Below are 19380 nucleotides of genomic sequence, written 5' to 3' on the forward strand. Positions count from 1 at the left end.
CCAGCGTCCTGGTTGGTGGCCCAGCAAGCCAACCGATTCGTAAACCTTAGAGAGACTTGGGAGAAGCGCCGCTTGTTCCATGCAGGCCGCCAGGGCCGCCTCAATCGCGCCAGTCTGGTGGCCCACTCCGCATCGCGGCCGCCTCAGAGGGCGCGTGTCCACCTCGCTGGCCGGGTCTTCGAGTGCGCCGCGCTCGCCACTCCCGGCATGCTCCGCGAGCCGAGCGCCCCCGCGGGAGGGCCCACAGCCCGGGACCTGGGGCCCGTGACGGGGCTTCTTACCCAAGGTGCCCCGGGCGCTCATTTGCATGTCCCTCCGAAAGGTGAACCCAACAGCCCTCGCGGTTTAGCAGTCATAGCACCAAATGTGCGAGCCTGCTCAGTGGTTGCGAGACATCATATTTCCCTAAACGTTCGGCGGTGGCTGGGAAGACGCGCAATTCAGTCACCGTAAGCGAAGAAGCGAGAAACTCCCGTGCCTTATATAGGCTGTAGGGGGAAAGTATAACGTGCTCGCTTCGGCAGCACATATACTAAAATTGGAACGATACAGAGAAGATTAGCATGGCCCCTGCGCAAGGATGACACGCAAATTCGTGAAGCGTTCCATATTTTGTGCTCTTCCACACCATCTGGACACCCTTTGTTCATCAGCTCCTAAAGGAAAAGCTATGGGCCGGAAGCACAACGTCTGGCACTTAATGCTGAAATTAAGTGATTTTCACTATAGTGATTTTTCACTATAAAAATGTTCGTGTAAGGCAATGTATGAAATGTGAATGAAGCCGAGTTGCACACCTGGAAATTTACGTGCAAATATGTCGTTTCTACGTATCTTGGAAATGAGAAAATGTCAACTTGCATTTCCTTCATAGAACTTGAAAGTTCTGAAATCACCTTACTTATGGTCTGTCTCCCTTAACAACACAAACTCCAGAGGCCCAGCTCGTATTCACTATAGACTGACACATGAATCGCTCGATGAGTCCATACCAAATCATTTCTAAATTATTAAGTCACTGAATTATTGCGAAGTTAATGAATCCTTGCTAAAGGAAGTAAGCAACAGCAGTGCACAAATCTTGGGCCTACTTTGTGACATTCTTTTGTCGTTTTAGACCGGAGTTCGTACGCTCTCAGACTGAGCTACACAAAAGCAGGGACTGTTACCAAGGAGTGGTTATAACGGTTGAGATCAATGTTGGCCGGTGCCTGTGGATCCTAGAGCTCCAGCACCAGTTGAAAACTGGCTAGAAGCAGCAAGCCCATTCTGATCTGCTTTCCTAAGAAGTCATTTTTATCTGATCATTTTATCACTCAAAATGCCGCTTTACCTAAATCGGGTGGATTCTGTGATGGGAAATTTAAGAGAAAAGTTAATTGCCCAAACCAAAAGCAGATTTTAACCAATCGTAACAAGCATTCGACTGCAGACAGCAAGATTATCGAGGCAGTTTAATAATAGAAATGAGACAGGTCGGGCCACGGGCATGCCGGGAGGCCATCGAGATAGAATCGACCCTGGGAGGAAGAAGTATCCGGTGGGAGAGCCATGCAGGAGGCCTCAGAGCGGTCTCCAGAGCTGCCTCTCAAAACCCCACTGTTTTTTGTGTTAATGAGCACAGGGGTCGGGACGGTGGGGAAGGGCACAAAATATGGAACGCTTCACGAATTTGCGTGTCATCCTTGCGCAGGGGCCATGCTAATCTTCTCTGTATCGTTCCAATTTTAGTATATGTGCTGCCGAAGCAAGCACGATATTCATTTTACCCACAGCGTATATAAAGCACGGTGACTCTCGACTCTTAAGCTTACGGTGACTGAACTGAGAGTCTTCCTGGCGATCGCCGAACGTTTAGGAAATTTGATGTCGAGCCCCACTCATGAGGCTCGCACATTTGGTGCTGTAGTCGCTAGACTGCGACGATCTGTCGAGTTCATCTTTCGGAGCGACATGCAAATGAGGGCCCGGGGCACCTTGGGTAAGTGGCTCCGTCGCGGGTCCCAGGTCCGGGACGTTGGTCCCTCTCGCCGGGGCGCTCGGCCCGCGGAGCATGCCGGGAGTGGCGAGCGCGGCGGCCTGCCTTGCGCGCGGCGCCCTCGAGGACGCGGCGAACGAGCGGGACCCGCGCGGTGCGTGAGGCTGCCGTGATGCGGAGTGAGCCGCCTGGGTTGGTGCAGCACTTCAGAGCACGTCGTTTCCCACTTAAACTTCCTTTGATGAGTACTTGGAAAAAAAAAAAAAAGTAATCACCCAGCCATTATCACACCTCGAAGAGTTAAGGTAATTCCTTAATGTCACCTAATATTCACTCTACGTTCCAATTTCCTTGTTTTAAAGTTGCCTTTTATTGGTGGTTTGTCGTAAGGATCCAAACGAGGTTCAGTCCTCCCACATGGTGTTTGGTTGCTGTGCCTCTTAGGTCTCTATTAATCTCCTAAAGCCCCCTCTCCACTCCCGCCCTCCCCCCACCGCCATTTCTCTTCACGCTCTTGATTTGTTGAGGAAACCGGATACTTGCACCATGAAACGTCACATTTCTTTCATTTGGCTTATGTGTTACTGATGATGTCGTTTAACTTGTTTCTCTATCCTCCATGTTTCTTGAAAGTTTGTAGTTAGATCTAAAGCCATAATTAGGTCCTGGTTTAATTTATTTCTTAAGCTTTAGAGCCCCATTGGTAGGGCGTATCCTACCTATTGCATCTCAACATAAGGCAGGTAATGTCCGGCTGCACCAGTGGGTTCAGGTGAGGTCAGTAGCCTGATCCCTCCATTATCAAGTTTCTCATACATCTTTCACTTAATGATTTTAGAATACACTGATGAACGTTGCCCAGGTAGAGGGTCTGGCGGTCTGTTTGTTGGTTTGTTTTTAACCCTTGGCTCATGAGCTATAAGGATGTAAACCCAAGGCCCTTGATGTCCAACTTCTGTACCCCAAGGAAGAAATTGAGAGAAAAAGACCAGGAAAAGAAATGAAGGAAGAGTGTCGTTGGTCGTTCAGTCCTTTCCGTGATTTGGTTACATGAGCTAACAAATTGCCTTTCTTGCTTAGGCTGGATTGGAGCCCAGTTTCTGTCTCCTCACTGCTAAGAGGCTCTTATGGAGCCAGCAACGGGTCTCCAGACACCACCTCCCTCACACAGTCTGCTTTTCTTTAGCTACACTTTTCTTGTGTAGAATCAATTGGATAAGAAAAATAGTCCCACCCACCCATATCACTATTTGAAGGCAGGCTGTTTCTTTTCTGGATATTTTCTGAATGTTTTCTGTCAGGCTATATATTTATTGAAGGCCTCACCTAGGAGGACAGTTGCTGGAGGTGTTCAAATTAACATCTTAGATTTCCGTACTCTGTTCTCTCCTTTCTGTTACACAGTTGTCTTTTTTTCCCCCCCAAAACTCTTGTGTTCTCCTGCTCTTCTCCTCCTGTTTCTTCTTTCTCTATCCTGTCCCTCCTCCCAGCTACATCGAATACCTCGCTAACTGAGCATATTTACCCAGTTCACCTCATGCCTTTGTAATCACCCTCATGTTTTCACACTACACATTTGCAGCATTCAAACCCTATTGGCTTCTGCCAAACTACAAAATATTTAAGATCCCATATTTAGATTTTGACGAAAACAATTCCTGTTCTTATCACCAGTTAAGTATGTGTAAGTCTCCAATCGCTTTTTTACGGGGAGATAGTGATCTTTAAACACGTCTTTTGGAGGTCATATAGGAACGTTCTGAGGAAGGTGGCTTTTTAGTTAGATAATCTTTTGTATCTTAAGATCTCACATGAGGAGTCTCACTAGGCATTTTTTAATAAACAGACTTTAGAAAAGGTTGATTTAAAGGATTTTTCTCAACTTATCCGATTTTTTAACAAGAAAAAAAGCGTTTTATTTTTATATTCTGGAACATTTGGACTCTGTTACCAATAAATGCTGTCATCATAATAATTCTAACTATTTACATTAGCAGTGGAATAAAACAATCATCTATGTTTTCTTAGTGGTATGTAAAACTGGTGCATCTTACAATCAGTGGCATTATAGATCCAAAGAGATGGAAAATGTCATTTTTCAGAGAAGGAAACTGAGGCTGAGGTAAGTGTGTAGTGATTTCCCTGGGCAGTACTGGCACTGGTCCTACCATCTTCTGAGGCCAAATTAATTTCTCTTCCTTCTGTACCACTTGTAGTATTACTAGGTCATACTCTTTGCAATAGCTTAGAAAAGAATAAAGACTTCAAGCCTGTCATTTTACAGCCACATTTCTGAGTCCTGCTCATTTTACTGCAACAACAGGATAGTACACACTGATAAGCGGAAAATCTACCTTATTCTTTTTCTTTTTATTCACCGAAAGGGAACATTCAGTGATGTGACTCAGTTGAAACAGGCAAAACCCACAAGTCATTTCCTCTTTAGGAATTTTGCTCTAATTAAAATGAAGAGGAAGCTCAACCAAAATGCTCACATCTTCTTGAACAGGGAACAGATGAGTCACTTAGAACCACAGTATCAGTGACCAGCTTTACCTGGTGTGAAATTGGTGAACTTCAGCTGGGGAACAGAGGTTAGCAACCTGGGCTGCAGTTTGTAATCACCATGAGAGCTTTTTAAAATATCCGTGCCAGAGCCCTCCCCTGAAGGTTCTGATTTAATTGTTCTCCATTTCTCTGAGTCGCTCTACTGAAGAAGCTCGTTGGAGTTCCCCACTAGCCCCCTTCCTTTACTATTCCTTCCCTTTTATGGCCATTCCCCCTTCCCTCATGTTGCACCCATTGACTCCCCAGGACACCTCCTAAATATCCCACCTAAAAAGAACTCCGAGGACCTTTCAGAACTTACTAGTCCTGGGTTTCATCTTTTCAGGGCTCTTCTGGCTAACTCCATAAACTAAAAGGTGATAGAGCAGGGTTTCCCAAACTTGCCTAGAGATAGATTCCCAGAGGATTGGCCAGTGCCAAGGCAAAGGATGATACAGCATATCTCCCAGATGACCTATCTGTGGCTTAAAGGCTACTTTTACTGAAATGAGAAAGTCACTGTGGTAAGGCTGGTGTGAGATATTTTTGTGCATGGAGCCCTTTCATAGCAACCAGTTCCTTTAATTTGTAGTAGCAGATAAATCTCATGTTTTGTTTTATGGGGAGAGTGGGAAGGGGGAAGAGGGGAAAGCATGCACAAGAGACTTATCAGAGATGAGCTTCCTTAATTTCTTGTCCTTATTACAGATTTGCTTATATTCACATACATCCCTGTTTCTTCTGTTTTCATGGGTGAGGTGTCTCTTGTATGGGAAAAATTTGTGCCCAGGTGGACAACTGCATTATCTAGAATCTAGACAATCCCCTAGGGTTATCTGATTAGGGTTATCTGATTCCAAATCTATGGAAACTATCTTAAAACTCTGTAACTTGTAGATAACTGATAGCAATACAAAATAATTCTTGTTTATAGACATGCAAAATCTATCCTTACCAGTAGAGGTTCAGTTGACTTCTCTCTACCACTGTGGAAGAAGCTTGTTTTGCTTCCATTTGCAGATTCATTTCAACATTCCTTTACTCTATATAAGTTTGTGGGTTTTGATTTCTCCTTTGAGCTGGTTACAATGTCTACCTTGTTTCTTCATTGATTAATACATTCAATACAATCTTTAACACATGTTCATTTTATATCTGTATGAGAGGCATGATTTTTACCTTTTTTTCCCAAATGTCTTTTAACAGTTCGGAGGTCTTCTACTGAGTTGCCCAATGGATTCACCTAACAAAACTAGGTATAGTTCTGACCAGAGAAATGCAGCTCATGGGTTGCTTAACGCCCAGACACATCTTTTTTTTGGCTCTCAAAATGACAACTTCACTTTGCACTCTGTTTTTCTAGTTTTAATATTGTTCTCTATTAATTTTGTGGTTTGTCTTTGTTGTGCTTACAGCAATGTCATTGCCCACTCTTGGTAGCAACGATTAGGAATTTGGTGTTATGTTCTGACCAGAACATGTGAACGGATTAATGATTTGTAGAGCTCTTTTCTCTGTTGGGTGAGAGACAACAGAGAAACTGGTTTGTTAGTCTTGTTTGTTTGCTTATTCATTTATTTGGGCTCAAATAAGTTAAGAATGTTGTATTCCACCAAGAAGGAGAACAGCTCTTTGATATATGAACCAGTAAATTTTTTGTGCTTCTGTGTTTACTATTAACTCATGACTGAAATTTTAAAATTGAAATGATAAACTCTGTGTCTGTATGTCTATATGTCTGTAATTCCAAAAGGTCTTTACGTCTCATTGTATGGATGTGTAACGCTTTCCTGAGTCCAGATGGTATTATTAGATTATAAAATTTCCTAAATTAAAGAAGTCCTGTTCTGATTGACTTATGAGATAAATAAGTGCTTATTTAAATATAATATTCCTGTAATTCTCAGAAAATAAGGAGGTTGAATTTCTGAGATTTAAAATGTGCCAGATTTAAAAACTATTTTAAAAGAAATCAGCTCAGAATCATTTAAAGAATTCAAGTTCCCATAATTTAGGTAAATCTTTGGCAAACTAGACTTTGTTAATGGTAAGATCCTTGAGGCAGTGCATCAGGATGGGCTTCAGACATTTCTTTAACAGAAAGAAGGTCAGGCTCCTCTTCTGAGAGCAGAGCAGGAAGAAACAAGGATGAGAGCAGATGCAGGTGTGCTTTCAGGGGTGTGTATGGAGTGGGAATATACAGGGAGATGCTTGATGGATTTCAAGTCTGATGGATTCTCTTTTTAAGAATCTAGGAGGTGAGGGAGCCTGCTGAGGATGAAGGGCTAGGTTTGGGTAGAAGGCCTGGGGAGGGTAGCAAAGGCTTAGGAAAGTATTTCACAAAGTGGAGGAGCTAAGTCACTGATGTACTTTGAGGCGATTTTCGTGGGTACATAGGCAGAGTTGTTTTTTTAAAAGTTTAATAGTTATGAGTTTATTTTAATGCAGAGGGTGTTTTTTCATTTTAATAGTTTTGTTTTTAAATGTGTATTGGAAATAAACAATTAGCACATCAAACCTAATATTTTATGGATATTACTTATAAAGCAAAAGTACTGTTTAAAAATTAAGTTAGGGCTTCCCTGGTGGCGAAGTGGTTGAGAGTCCGCCTGCCGATGCAGGGGACACAGGTTCGTGCCCTGGTCCGGGAAGATCCCACATGCCGCGGAGTGGCTGGGCCCATGAGCCATGGCTGCTGAGCCTGCACGTCCGGAGCCTGTGCTCTGCAACGGGAGAGGCCACAACAGTGAGAGGCCCACGTACCGCAAAAAAAAAAAAAAAAAAAAAAATTAATTTGAAGAAAGGGATTCAGTTACTATTACCTCAGGTGCTACTTTGATATGGCAAAAATCCCAAAGGTGGTACTCAAAAATTTGGGAAAGTTTGATTTAAGTAAGATATCCAATAGGGCACTTGGGAAAAGAGGAACAATGTGTGTAAAAAGACTGGTGAGTGGTGCTGAGACCGTAGCCACCTGAAATCACAGCTTTTAGCACTGGCTCAGACCATAATTCTTCCCTGAAAAGCCCTCATGCTTTCATGGGGATGTTGCCAGTAACCGCTGAAAAAATAGGATTTGTCAGAATCAAGATAAGCAACATAAACTGAAGAGTAAAACAGTACATTTTTTTTTCTTTTTGGTTTAAAACAACAAATTTGGATTAAGAGCTCTGGTTAAAGGCGCTCCAGAGATGGGCGCGAGCCGCGGCTAACAGTGCGTACCCCAGAGATGGGCATGAGACGCTAAGGCTGCTGCTGCCACCACCAAGAAGCCTGTGTGCGAGCACAGGTCACTATCCACACCTCCCCTCCCGGGAGCATGTGCAGCCCGCCACTGCCAGGGTCCCGGGATACAGGGACAACTTCCCTGGGAGAACATGCGGCGCACCTCACGCTGGTGCAACGTCCCGCTGGCCTCTTCCGCCACAGGCTCGCCCCGCACCCCATGCCCCTCCCTCCCCCCAGCCTGAGTGAACCAGAGCCCCTAAATCAGCGGCTCCTTTAACCCCATCCTGTCTGAGAGAAGAACAGATGCCCTCCGGTGACCTACATGCAGGAGCGGGTCCAAATTGAAAGCTGAACCCCGGGAGCTGTGCAAACTAAGAAGAGAAAGGGAAATCTCTCCCAGCAGCCTCAGAAGCAGCGGATTAAAGCTCCATAATCAACTTGATATACCCTGCATCGGTGCAATACCTGAATAGACAACGAATCATCCCAAATTGAGGAGGTGGACTTTGAGAGCAAGATTTATTATTTTTTCCGCTCTTCCTCTTTCTTTGAGTGTGTATGTGTATGCTTCTGTGTGAGATTTTGTTTGTGTAGCTTTGCTTTCACCATTTCTCCTAGGGTCCTCTCTGTCCAGTTTTTTTTTTTTTTTTACTTAAAAAAATTTTTTTTCTTAATAATTTTTAATTTTTCATTTTAATAACTTTATTTTATCTTATTTTATATTTTTTATCCTCTTTCTTTCTTTCTTTCTTTCTTTCTACTTTTTCTCCTTTTTATTCTGAGCCGTGTGGATGAAAACTCTTGGTGCTACAGCCAGGAGTCAGTGCTGTGCCTCTGAGGTGGGAGAGCCAACTTCAGGACACTGGTCCACAAGAGACCTCCCAGCTCCACGTAATATCAAACGGCAAAAATCTCCCAGAGATCTCCATCTCAACACCAACACCCAGCCTCACTAAACGACCAGCAAACTACAGTGCTGGACACCCTATGCCAAACGACTAGCAAGACAGGAACACAACCCCACCCATTAGCGGAGAGGCTGCCTAAAATCATAATAAGACAACAAACACCCCAAAACACACCACCAGATGTGGACCTGCTGACCAGAAAGACAAGATCCAGCCTCATCCAACAGAACACAGGCACCAGTACCCTCCACCAGGAAGCCTACACAACCCACTGAACCAACTTTAGCCATTGGGGATAGACACCAAAAACAATGGGAAATACGAACTTGCAGCCTGCAAAAAGGAGACTCCAAACACAGTAAGACAAGCAAAATGAGAAGACAGAAAAACACACAGCAGATGAAGGAGCAAGAAAAAACCCACCAGACCTAACAAATGAAGAGGAAATAGGCAGTCTACCTGAAAAAGAATTCAGAATAGTGATAGTAAAGATGATCCAAAATCTTGGAAATAGAATAGGGAATATGCAAGAAACATTTAACAAGGACCTAGAAGAACTAAAGAGGAAACAAGCAACGATGAACAACACAATAAATGAAATTAACAGCACTCTAGAAGGGATCAATAGCAGAATAACTGAGGCAGAACGACGGACAAGTGACCTGGAAGATAAAATAGTGGAAATAACTACTGCAGGGCAGAATAAAGAAAAAAGAATGAAAAGAACTGAGGAAGTCTCAGAGACCGCTGGGACGACATTAAATGCACCAATATTAGAATTATAGGGGTCCCAGAAGAAGAAGAGAAAAAGAAAGGGACTGAGAAAATATTTGAAGAGATTATAGTTGAACTTCCCTAATATGGGAAAGGAAATAGTTAATCAAGTTCAGGAAGCACAGAGAGTCCCATACAGGATAAATCCAAGGAGAAACACGCCAAGACACATATTAATCAAACTGTCAAAAATTAAATACAAAGAAAACATATTAAAAGCAGCAAGGGAAAAACAACAAATAACACACAAGGGAATCCCCATAAGGTTAAGAGCTGATCTTTCAGCAGAAACTCTGCAAGCCAGAAGGGAGTGGCCGGACATATTTAAAGTGATGAAGGAGAAAAACCTACAACCAAGATTACTCTATCCAGCAGGGATTTCATTCAGATTTTTTTTTTTTTTTTTCCCGGTACATGGGCCTCTCAGTGTTGTGGCCTCTCCCGTTGCGGAGCACAGGCTCTGGATGCGTAGGCTCAGCAGCCATGGCTCACAGGCCCAGCTGCTCCGCAGCATGTGGGATCTTCCCAGACCGGGGCATGAACCCGTGTCCCCCGCATCGGCAGGTGGACTCTCAACCACTGCGCCACCAGGGAAGCCCTCTCTTTCAGATTTGATGGAGAAATTAAAACCTCTACAGACAAGCAAAAGCTGAGAGAGTTCAGCACCACCAAACCAGCTTTACAACAAATGCTAAAGGAACTTCTCTAGGCAAGAAACACAAGAGAAGGAAAAGACCTACAATAACAAACCCAAAACAATTAAGAAAATGGGAATAGGAACGTACATATCGATAATTACCTTAAATGTAAATGGATTAAATGCTCCCACCAAAAGACACAGACTGGCTGAATGGATACAAAAACAAGACCCATATATATGCTGTATACAAGAGACCCACTTCAGACCTAGAGACACATACAGACTGAAAGTGAGGGGATGAGAAAAGATATTCCATGCAAATGGAAATCAAAAGAAAGATGGACTAGCAATTCTCATATCAGACACAACTGACTTTAAAATAAAGACTATTAGAAGAGACAAAGAAGGACACTACATAATGATCAAGGGATCGATCCAAGAAGAAGATATAACAATTGTAAATATTTATGCACTCAACATAGGAGCACCTCAATAGATAAGGCAAATACTAACAGGCATTTAAGGGGAAATTGACAGTAACACAATCACAGTAGGGGACATTAACACCCCACTTTCACCGATGGACAGATCATCCAAAATGAAAATAAATAAGGAAACACAAGCTTTAAATGATACATTAAACAAGATGGACTTCATTGATATTTATAGGACATTCCATCCAAAAACATAGAATACACATTTTTCTCAAGTGCTCATGGAACATTCTCCAGGATAGATCATATCTTGGGTCACAAATCAAGCCTTGGTAAATTTAAGAAAATTGAAATTGTATCAAGTATCTTTCCCGACCACAACGCTATCAGACCAGATATTAATTACAGGAAAAGATCTGTAAAAAATACAAACACGTGGAGTCTAAACAATACACTACTTAATAATGAAGTGATCACTGAAGAAATCAAAGAGGAAATCAAAAAATACCTAGAAAAAAATGACAGTGGAGACACGACAACCCAAAACCTATGGGATGCAGCAAAAGCAGTTCTAAGAAGGAAGTTTATAGTAATAAAATCCTAACTTAAGAAACAGGAAACATCTCGAATAAACAACCTAAACTTGCACCTAAAGCAATTAGAGAAAGAAGAACAAAAAAACCCCAAAGTTAGCAGAAGGAAAGAAATCATAAAGATGAGATCAGAAATAAATGAAAAAGAAATGAAGGAAACGATAGCAAAGATCAATAAAACTAAAGGCTGGTTCTTTGAGAAGATAAACAAAATTGATAAACCTTTAGCCAGACTCATCAAGAGAAAATGGGAGAAGACTCAAATCAATAGAATTAGAAATGAAAAAGGAGAAGTAACAACTGACACTGCAGAAATACGAAAAATCACGAGAGATTACTACAAGCAACTCTATGCCAATAAAATGGACAACCTGGAAGAAATGGACAAATTCTTAGAAATGCACAACCTGCCGAGACTGAATGAGGATGAAATAGAAAATATTAACAGGCCAATCACAAGCACTGAAATTGAAACTGTGATAAAAAATCTTCCAACAAACAAAAGCCCAGTACCAGATGGCTTCACAGGCGAATTCTATCAAACATTTAGAGAAGATCTAACACCTATCCTTCTCAAACTCTTCCAAAATATAGCAGAGGGAGGAACACTCCCAAACTCCTTCTACGGGCCACCAACACCCTGACACCAAAACCAGACAGGGATGTCACAAGGAAAGAAAGCTACAGGCCAATATCACTGATGAACATAGATGCAAAAATCCTCCACAAAATACTAGCAAAGAGAACCCAACAGCACATTAAAAGGATCATACACCATGATCAAGTGGGGTTTATTCCAGGAATGCAAGGATTCTTCAATATATGCAAATCAAACAACGTGATACACCATATTAACAAATTGAAGGAGAAAAACCATATGATCATCTCAATAGATGCAGAGAAAGCTTTCAACAAAATTCAACACCCATTTATGATAAAAACTCTCCAGAAAGTAGGCATAGAGGGAACTTTCCTCAACATAATAAAGCCCATATATGACAAACCCACAGACAACATCATCCTCAATGGTGAAAAACTGAAGGCATTTCCACTAAGATCAGGAACAAGACAAGGTTGCCCACTCTCACCACTCTTGTTCAACATAGTTTTGGAAGTTTTAGCCACTGCAATCAGAGAAGAAAAGGAACTAAAAGGAATCCAAATTGGAAAAGAAGAAGTAAAGCTGTCACTGTTTGCAGATGACATGATGCTATACATAGAAAATCCTAAAGATGCTACCAGAAAACTACTAGAGGTAATCAATGAATTTAGTAAAGTAGCAGGATACAAAATTAATGCACAGAAATCTCTGACATTCCTATACACTAATGATGAAAAATCTGTAAGTGAAATTAAGAAAACACTCCCATTTACCATTGCAACAAAAAGAATAAAATACCTAGGAATAATCCTACCTAAGGAGACAAAAGACCTGTATGCAGAAAATTATAAGACACTGATGAAAGAAATTAAAGATGATACAAATAGATGGAGAGATATACCGTGTTATTGGATTGAAGAATCAACATTGTGAAAATGACTCTACTCCCCAAAGCAATCTACAGATTCAATGCAATCCCTATCAAACTATGACTGGTATTTTTCACAGAACTAGAACAAAAAATTTCACAATTTGTATGGAAACACAAAGACCCCGAATAGCCAAAGCAATCTTGAGAACGAAAAATGGAGCTGGAGGAATCAGGCTCCCTGACTTCTGACTATACTACAAAGCTACAGTAATCAAGACAGTATGGTACTGGCACAAAAACAGAAATATAGATCAATGGAACAGGATAGAAAGCCCAGAGATAAACCCACGCACATATGGTCACCTTATCTTTGATAAAGGAGGCAGGAATGTACAGTGCAGAAAGGACAGCCTCTTCAATAAGTGCTGCTGGGAAAACTGGACAGGGACATGTAAAAGTATGAGATTAGAACACTCCCTAACACCATCCACAAAAATAAGCTGAAAATGGGTTATAGATCTAAATGTAAGGCCAGAAACTATCAAACTCTTAGAGGAAAACATAGGCAGAACACTGTGTGACATAAATCACAGCAAGATCCTTTTTGACCCACCTCCTAGAGAAATGGAAATAAGAGCAAAAATAAACAAATGGGACCTAATGAAACTTCAAAGCTTTTGCACAGCAAAGGAAACCATAAACAAGACCAAAAGACAACCCTCAGAATGGGAGAAAATATTTTCAAATGAAGCAACTGACAAAGGATTAATCTCCAAAATTTACAAGCAGCTCATGCAGCTCAATAACAAGAAAACAAACAACCCAATCCAAAAACGGGCAGAAGACCTAAATAGACATTTCTCCAAAGAAGATATACAGATTGCCAACAAACACATGAAAGAATGCTCAACATCATTTATCATTAGAGAAATGCAAGTCAAAACTACAATGAGATATCATCTCAGAACGGTCAGAATGGCCATCATCAAAAAATCTAGAAACAATAAATGCTGGAGAGGGTGTGGAGAAAAGGGAACACTCTTGCACTGCTGGTGGAAATGTGAAGTGGTACAGCTACTATGGAGAACAGTATGGAGGTTCCTCAAAAAACAACAAATAGAACTACCATATGACCCAGCAATCCCACTACTGGGCATATACCCTGAGAAAACCATAATTCAAAAAGAGTCATGTACCAAAATGTTCATTGCAGCTCTATTTGCAATAGCCAGGAGATGGAAGCAACCTAAGTGTCCATCATCGGATGAATGGATAAAGAAGATGTGGCACATATATACAATGGAATATTACTCAGCCATAAAAAGAAAAGAAATTGAGATATTTGTAGTGAGGTGGATGGACATAGAGTTTGTCATACAGAGTGAAGTAAGTCAGAAAGAGAGAGACAAATACCATATGCTAACACATATATATTGAATCTAAGAAAAAAAAATGTCATGAAGAACTTAGGGGTAGGACGGGAATAAAGACACAGACCTACTAGAGAATGGACTTGAGGATTTGGGGATGGGGAAGGGTAAGGTGTGACAAAGTGAGAGAGTGACATGGACATATATACACTACGAAACGTAAAACAGATAGCTAGTGGGAAGCAGCCGCATAGCACAGGGAGTACAGCTCTGTGCTTTGTGACCCCCTAGAGGGGTGGGATAGGGAGGGTGGGAGGGAGAGAGATGCAAGAGGGAAGAGATAGGGGAACATATGTATATGTATAACTGATTCACTTTGTTATAAAGCAGAAACTAACACACCATTGTAAAGCAATTATATTCCAATAGAGATGTAAAAAAAATAAAAGTAACAAATTTATTATTCTGCAATTCTGGAGGTCATCAGAAGTCTGACATGGATCTCACTGAGCTAAATCTGTTGGCATGGCTGACTTCTTTTCTGGAAGTTCTAGGGAAGAAGAATCTGTTTCTTCACCTTTTCAGCTTCTAGAGGTCACCTGCATTTTGTGGCCTGTGGCCCCATCCATCATCAAAGCCAGCAATGCCATCTGAGTCCTTCTGCTGCCATCTCTCTGATTCTCTCCTGCCTCCTTATTCGCCCAGTCGATTCTTGAATTCAGAAATTCCTGCCCATCTTGTTGGGCTTAATGCATATGGGGGAGGAGAGGACAACATATATAACTATGATAGGTCATAGCACAGTTGTAAACTCTTGCTATGGAAACAGGTGAGAGTTGCTAACCAGGAGAGCTAGAGAAGATACTTTTGAGGCGACATTTCACCAGGTGGCCAGGGTTGATGAGAAACCAAGGGAAGTCACACCATAAAAGCTCAGAGGTGTGGAAGGGCATGATGAGGAGAGGGTGTATGAGATGATCCAAAAGGCCTAACTCAGATGAAGTCTTCCTACCCTTGATGGCTGAATGTTCTTCTAGTCACTAGAGCACTGCATTTTTACTCAAATTATAAAACATCCTTTTTAAACTGTGATACCCTTTCTAGGAGGGCTAAGGCAGGAAGCTGTTATCATTGCTTGGGTTTATTTTTAACCCAATCTGTGTGTTAAAAATAACTGTGAGTGTGGGTCCAGAATAGAGGAGGGAACTTTCCATAAGAGCAGCCAAGTATCTGGAACCTGTTGTTGCCTGTGTGGAGTGTTCTAAGGGGATGTCCTGGGAAAGCAGAGGCCACTCATTAATTAGGGAGGGAAATGAGCGGTTTCTCAGACGGGCTGACTCAATGAGGACCATTCACATATTCATTCATTAAATATCTGTGTCTAGTCTCATGAATGTAGGAAATTCATTTAGTGGTCCACCTAATCCTTTACTTTCTAGGTCTAATAAATTTCAGAAGTCATCAGTGGAAGATGATGATGATGTTTTTATCGAACCTGTACAGCTTCCCAACCTTCTGCACTAGTGGTAGCTGATCAAAGAACCATAACATTTATATCATCAAAAAATTAGGAGCTGCAATGAAATGATTCCACAATTCTTCCTTCCTCAGAAGAATTGGCTTCTCGGAAGGGACGTGTGAGACAATAGTCGTTGGTGATGAAGAGGACATGGAAACAAATCAAGGGCGAGAGAAAAATTCCTCCAATTTTATTGAATGGCAATCTCCTGAAACTAAAACTAGAACCCATGCTGTGGATTTCTCCACTTCCAGTTTTTCAAGAAGACCAAGACTGCAGTAGGACCTTTTAATACTGGTAGAATGAATGTGGCAGGAGACTATTTCAAAATGTAGATTCTGCAACTCATCATAAACCTGATTCTTGGATCTCCCAGTCAGCATCATTTCCCTGTAATCAGAATCAGCCAGGGGTAGAGTCCTTATCACCAGCAGCCTTGCTTCCTAAACAGATTTTCCAGTCTTCTGCGCATTAAACCAGTTAAAGTCTCTTGCGCAAACTGCAAAAAAAGAAGGGATAGATTAATAAAAATAGCTATGTCTTCTCTGATTTATCAGTGTTACATATAATGTAAGTATACATTTTTTTTATACTTGGGTATGTTTTTTCTAAACTTATACATGTTTACAGGTCAAGTAAGCTAGCTTTACTTCCATTTAATGCTTTGCTTATGAAAAATATAAATTTGTGTTTGACCAAATTAAATCCTTATTCTGATGTACTTTGTTTAATTAGTAATTATATCAGCTTAAAAATAAATTTCCAAGATCTAGGTAAGTTAAATCTTGGATTGGCATTAGATTGGGTTAATTAATGGAAAATCACTGGATACCTAGATCATTTGCAAGTAAGATCGAACACTAAAGTATTAATTATTAAGCATAATTTAAATTTTATATACCTTAGCTTCTTATTTTTATATACTACAGAAAAATCATATCTTTGGTTCATGTTAATGAACACGTTCATTTCTACCATTTTGAGAAGTTGTATATGGAATATTAGTGACTGTAGAAAGTTGTGTTATGTGAATTCTTGAGCTCTGCTAGTCTGATAAAATGCTGGGGTGTGACAGTTCACATTATCCACGCCCCCAGTCTTCTAGGCAAAATAGAAGTTATTTTGGTTTAAAGTTATAATTATTATAAATGGTTGAGACTACACTGAGAAGCAATATTTTCAGAGAATTATAACTGTGTACATGCTTCTGTGTTTTCAGGAAAAGACTAGTTTTGTCCTGAAGCAGCAGCATGAAGTTTTTCATAATATTACCTTGTTTTTCTTTTAATCTCTCTAGTATCTGTAATGAGGTCTCCTCTTTTGTTCCTGATGTTGGTAACTTGTGTTTTCTCTCCTATTTTCTTGATTTGTCTGGCTAGAATTTTATTAATTTTGTTGTATTTTGCCAAAAACTCCCACCAGTTTTGGTTTCTTTTTTTTTCTATTGCTTGTTCATTTCTATGTTAATTTCTACTCTTTATTTCCTTCCTTATATTTACTTTAGCTTTAATATACTCTTCTTTCTCTTGTTTCTTATAGTGGAAATTTGGATTATTAATTTTAGACCTTCTTTTCTAATAGAAGCATTTAAATTTGCTTCTAGGCAATTTTAGCTGCTGTAGCTGTACCCCACACGTTTTTTTTAAAATTTTATTTAAGTATGGTTGATTTACGATGTTAATTTCTGCCGTACAGCAAAGTGACTCAGTTATACACATATATATTCTTTTTCATATTCTTTTCCATTATGGTTTATCACAGGGTAGTGTATATAGTTCCCTGTGTTATACAGTAGTGTATATACATATGCTATACAAGTGTATGGATAATCCATACAAGTTATTGTTTATCCATCCTATATATACTAGTTTGCATCTGCTAATCCCAAACTCCCAATCCTTCCCTTCCCCACTCCCCTCCCCCTCCCCCTTGGCAACCATAAGTCTGTTCTCTTTGTCTGTGGGTCTGTTTCATAGATTTGTTCATTTGTGTTGTATTTTAGATTCTACATATAAGTGATATCATATGCTATTTGTCTTTCTCTTTCTGACTTACTTCGTTTAGTATGATAATCTCTAGGTCTATCCATGTTGCTGAAAATGGCATTATTTCATTCTTTTTTATGGCTAATAGCCCATTGTATATATACACCACATCTTTATCCATTCATCTGTCGATGGACATTTTGGTTGTTTCTGTGTCTTGGCTATTGTAAATAGTGTTTCTGTGAACATAGCGGTGCATTTATCTTTTTGAGTTATAGTTTTGTCTGGGTATATGTCCAGGAGTGGGATTGCTGGATCATATGGCAACTCTATCTTTAGCTTTTTGAGGAACCTACATACTGTTTTCCATAATGGCTGCATCAATTTACATTCCACTAACAGTGTAAGAGGGTTCCCTTTTCTCCACACCCTCTCCACCATTTATTATTTGTAGACTTTTTGATGATGGCCATTCTGATTGGTGTGAGGTGATACCTCACTGTAGTTTTTTTTTTTTTTTTTTTTTGGCGGTACGCGGGCCTCTCACTGTTGTGGCCTCTCCCGTTGTGGAGCACAGGCTCCGGATGCGCAGGCTCAGCAGCCATGGCTCATGGGCCCAGCTGCTCCGCGGCATGTGGGATCTTCCCGGACCGGGGCACGAATCCCTGTCCCTTGCATCAGCAGGCGGACTCTCAACCACTGTGCCACCAGGGAAGCCCTCACTGTAGTCTTAATTTGCATTCCTCTAATCATTAGTGATGATGAACATCTTTTCATGTATCTCTTGGCCATCTGTATGTCTTCTTTGGAACAGTGTGTATTTAGGTATTCTGCCCATTTTTTGATTGGGTTGTTTGTTTTTTTGTTACTGAGTTGTTTGAGCCATTTGTATATTTTGGAAGTTAAGCCCTATCAGTTGCATTGTTTGCAGATCTTTTCTTCCATTCTGTAGGTTGTCTTTTCTTTTTTTTTATGGTTTCCTTTGCTGTGCAAGAGCTTGTAAGTTTGATTAGGTCCCAGTTGTTTTTTTTTCGCTTTTATTTCTATTGCTTTGGGAGACTGACCTGAGAAAACATTGCTACGATTTATGTCAGAGAATGTTGTGCCTATGTTTTCTTCTAGGTGCATTTATCTTTTTGAATTATAGTTTTGTGTCTATAAGACACATACAGTGTCTTATAGACACTATATATAAGACATATGGTGTCATGTCATATTTAAGTCTTTAAGCCATTTTGAGTTCATTTTTTTGTATGATTTGAGTGTCGTAACTTCATTGATTTACATGTGGCTGTCCAACTTTTCCAACACCACTTGCTGAAGACACTGTCTTTTCCACATTGTATATTCTTGACTCCTTTGTTGCAGATTAATTGACCATGGGTGTGTGGATTTATTTCTGGGCTGTCTATTCTGTTCCATTGATACCACACTGTTTTGGTTACTGTAGCTTTCTAGTATTGTCTAAAGTCTGGGAGGGTTTTGCCTCCTGCTTTGTTCTTTTCCCTCAAGGATTGCTTTGGCAATTCTGGGTCTTTTATGGTTCCATATAAATTTTAAGATTATTTGTTCTAATTCTATGAAAAATATCATGTGTAAGTTGATAGGGATCACATTAAATCTGTAGGTTGCTTTGAGTAGTATGGCCATCATAGCAATATTAATTCTTCCAATCCAAGAGTATGTTTACCCCACACATTTTAATGTGCTGTGTTTATATTTTCATTTAGTTAAAAATATTTACTTTACTTTTTATCTTTTTTTTCTTTGTCACATGGATCATTTAGATGCTTACTTTTAGTTTCCAAATATTTGGGGGATTTTCTAGATATCTTTGTATTATTTTTAAATTTAACTCCCTTGAGGTATGGTTTCAATTATTTTAAATTTATTGAGACTTGTTCTACAGCCCAGGTTCTATGCCTAGTGAAT

At 40.5% G+C, this 19380-nt stretch overlaps 2 non-coding genes and 1 pseudogene across 2 annotated transcripts; 2 read left to right on the top strand and 1 right to left on the bottom strand.

Moving 5' to 3' along the window:
- Window positions 1–508: 508 nt before the first annotated feature.
- LOC115852476 (U6 spliceosomal RNA) lies at window positions 509–615 on the top strand. The gene has a single exon (XR_004039155.1). It is a non-coding gene; the product is annotated as a U6 spliceosomal RNA (small nuclear RNA).
- An 874-nt stretch (window positions 616–1489) lies between these two features.
- Window positions 1490–16032, top strand: LOC115852200 (zinc finger MYM-type protein 2 pseudogene; annotated as a pseudogene).
- On the bottom strand, window positions 1649–1755 carry LOC115852477 (U6 spliceosomal RNA). Its single transcript, XR_004039156.1, has one exon. It is a non-coding gene; the product is annotated as a U6 spliceosomal RNA (small nuclear RNA).
- Window positions 16033–19380: the final 3348 nt, after the last annotated feature.

Source organism: Globicephala melas, chromosome 2 (genome assembly GCF_963455315.2).
Source record: "Globicephala melas chromosome 2, mGloMel1.2, whole genome shotgun sequence".
Classification (NCBI taxonomy): domain Eukaryota; kingdom Metazoa; phylum Chordata; class Mammalia; order Artiodactyla; family Delphinidae; genus Globicephala; species Globicephala melas.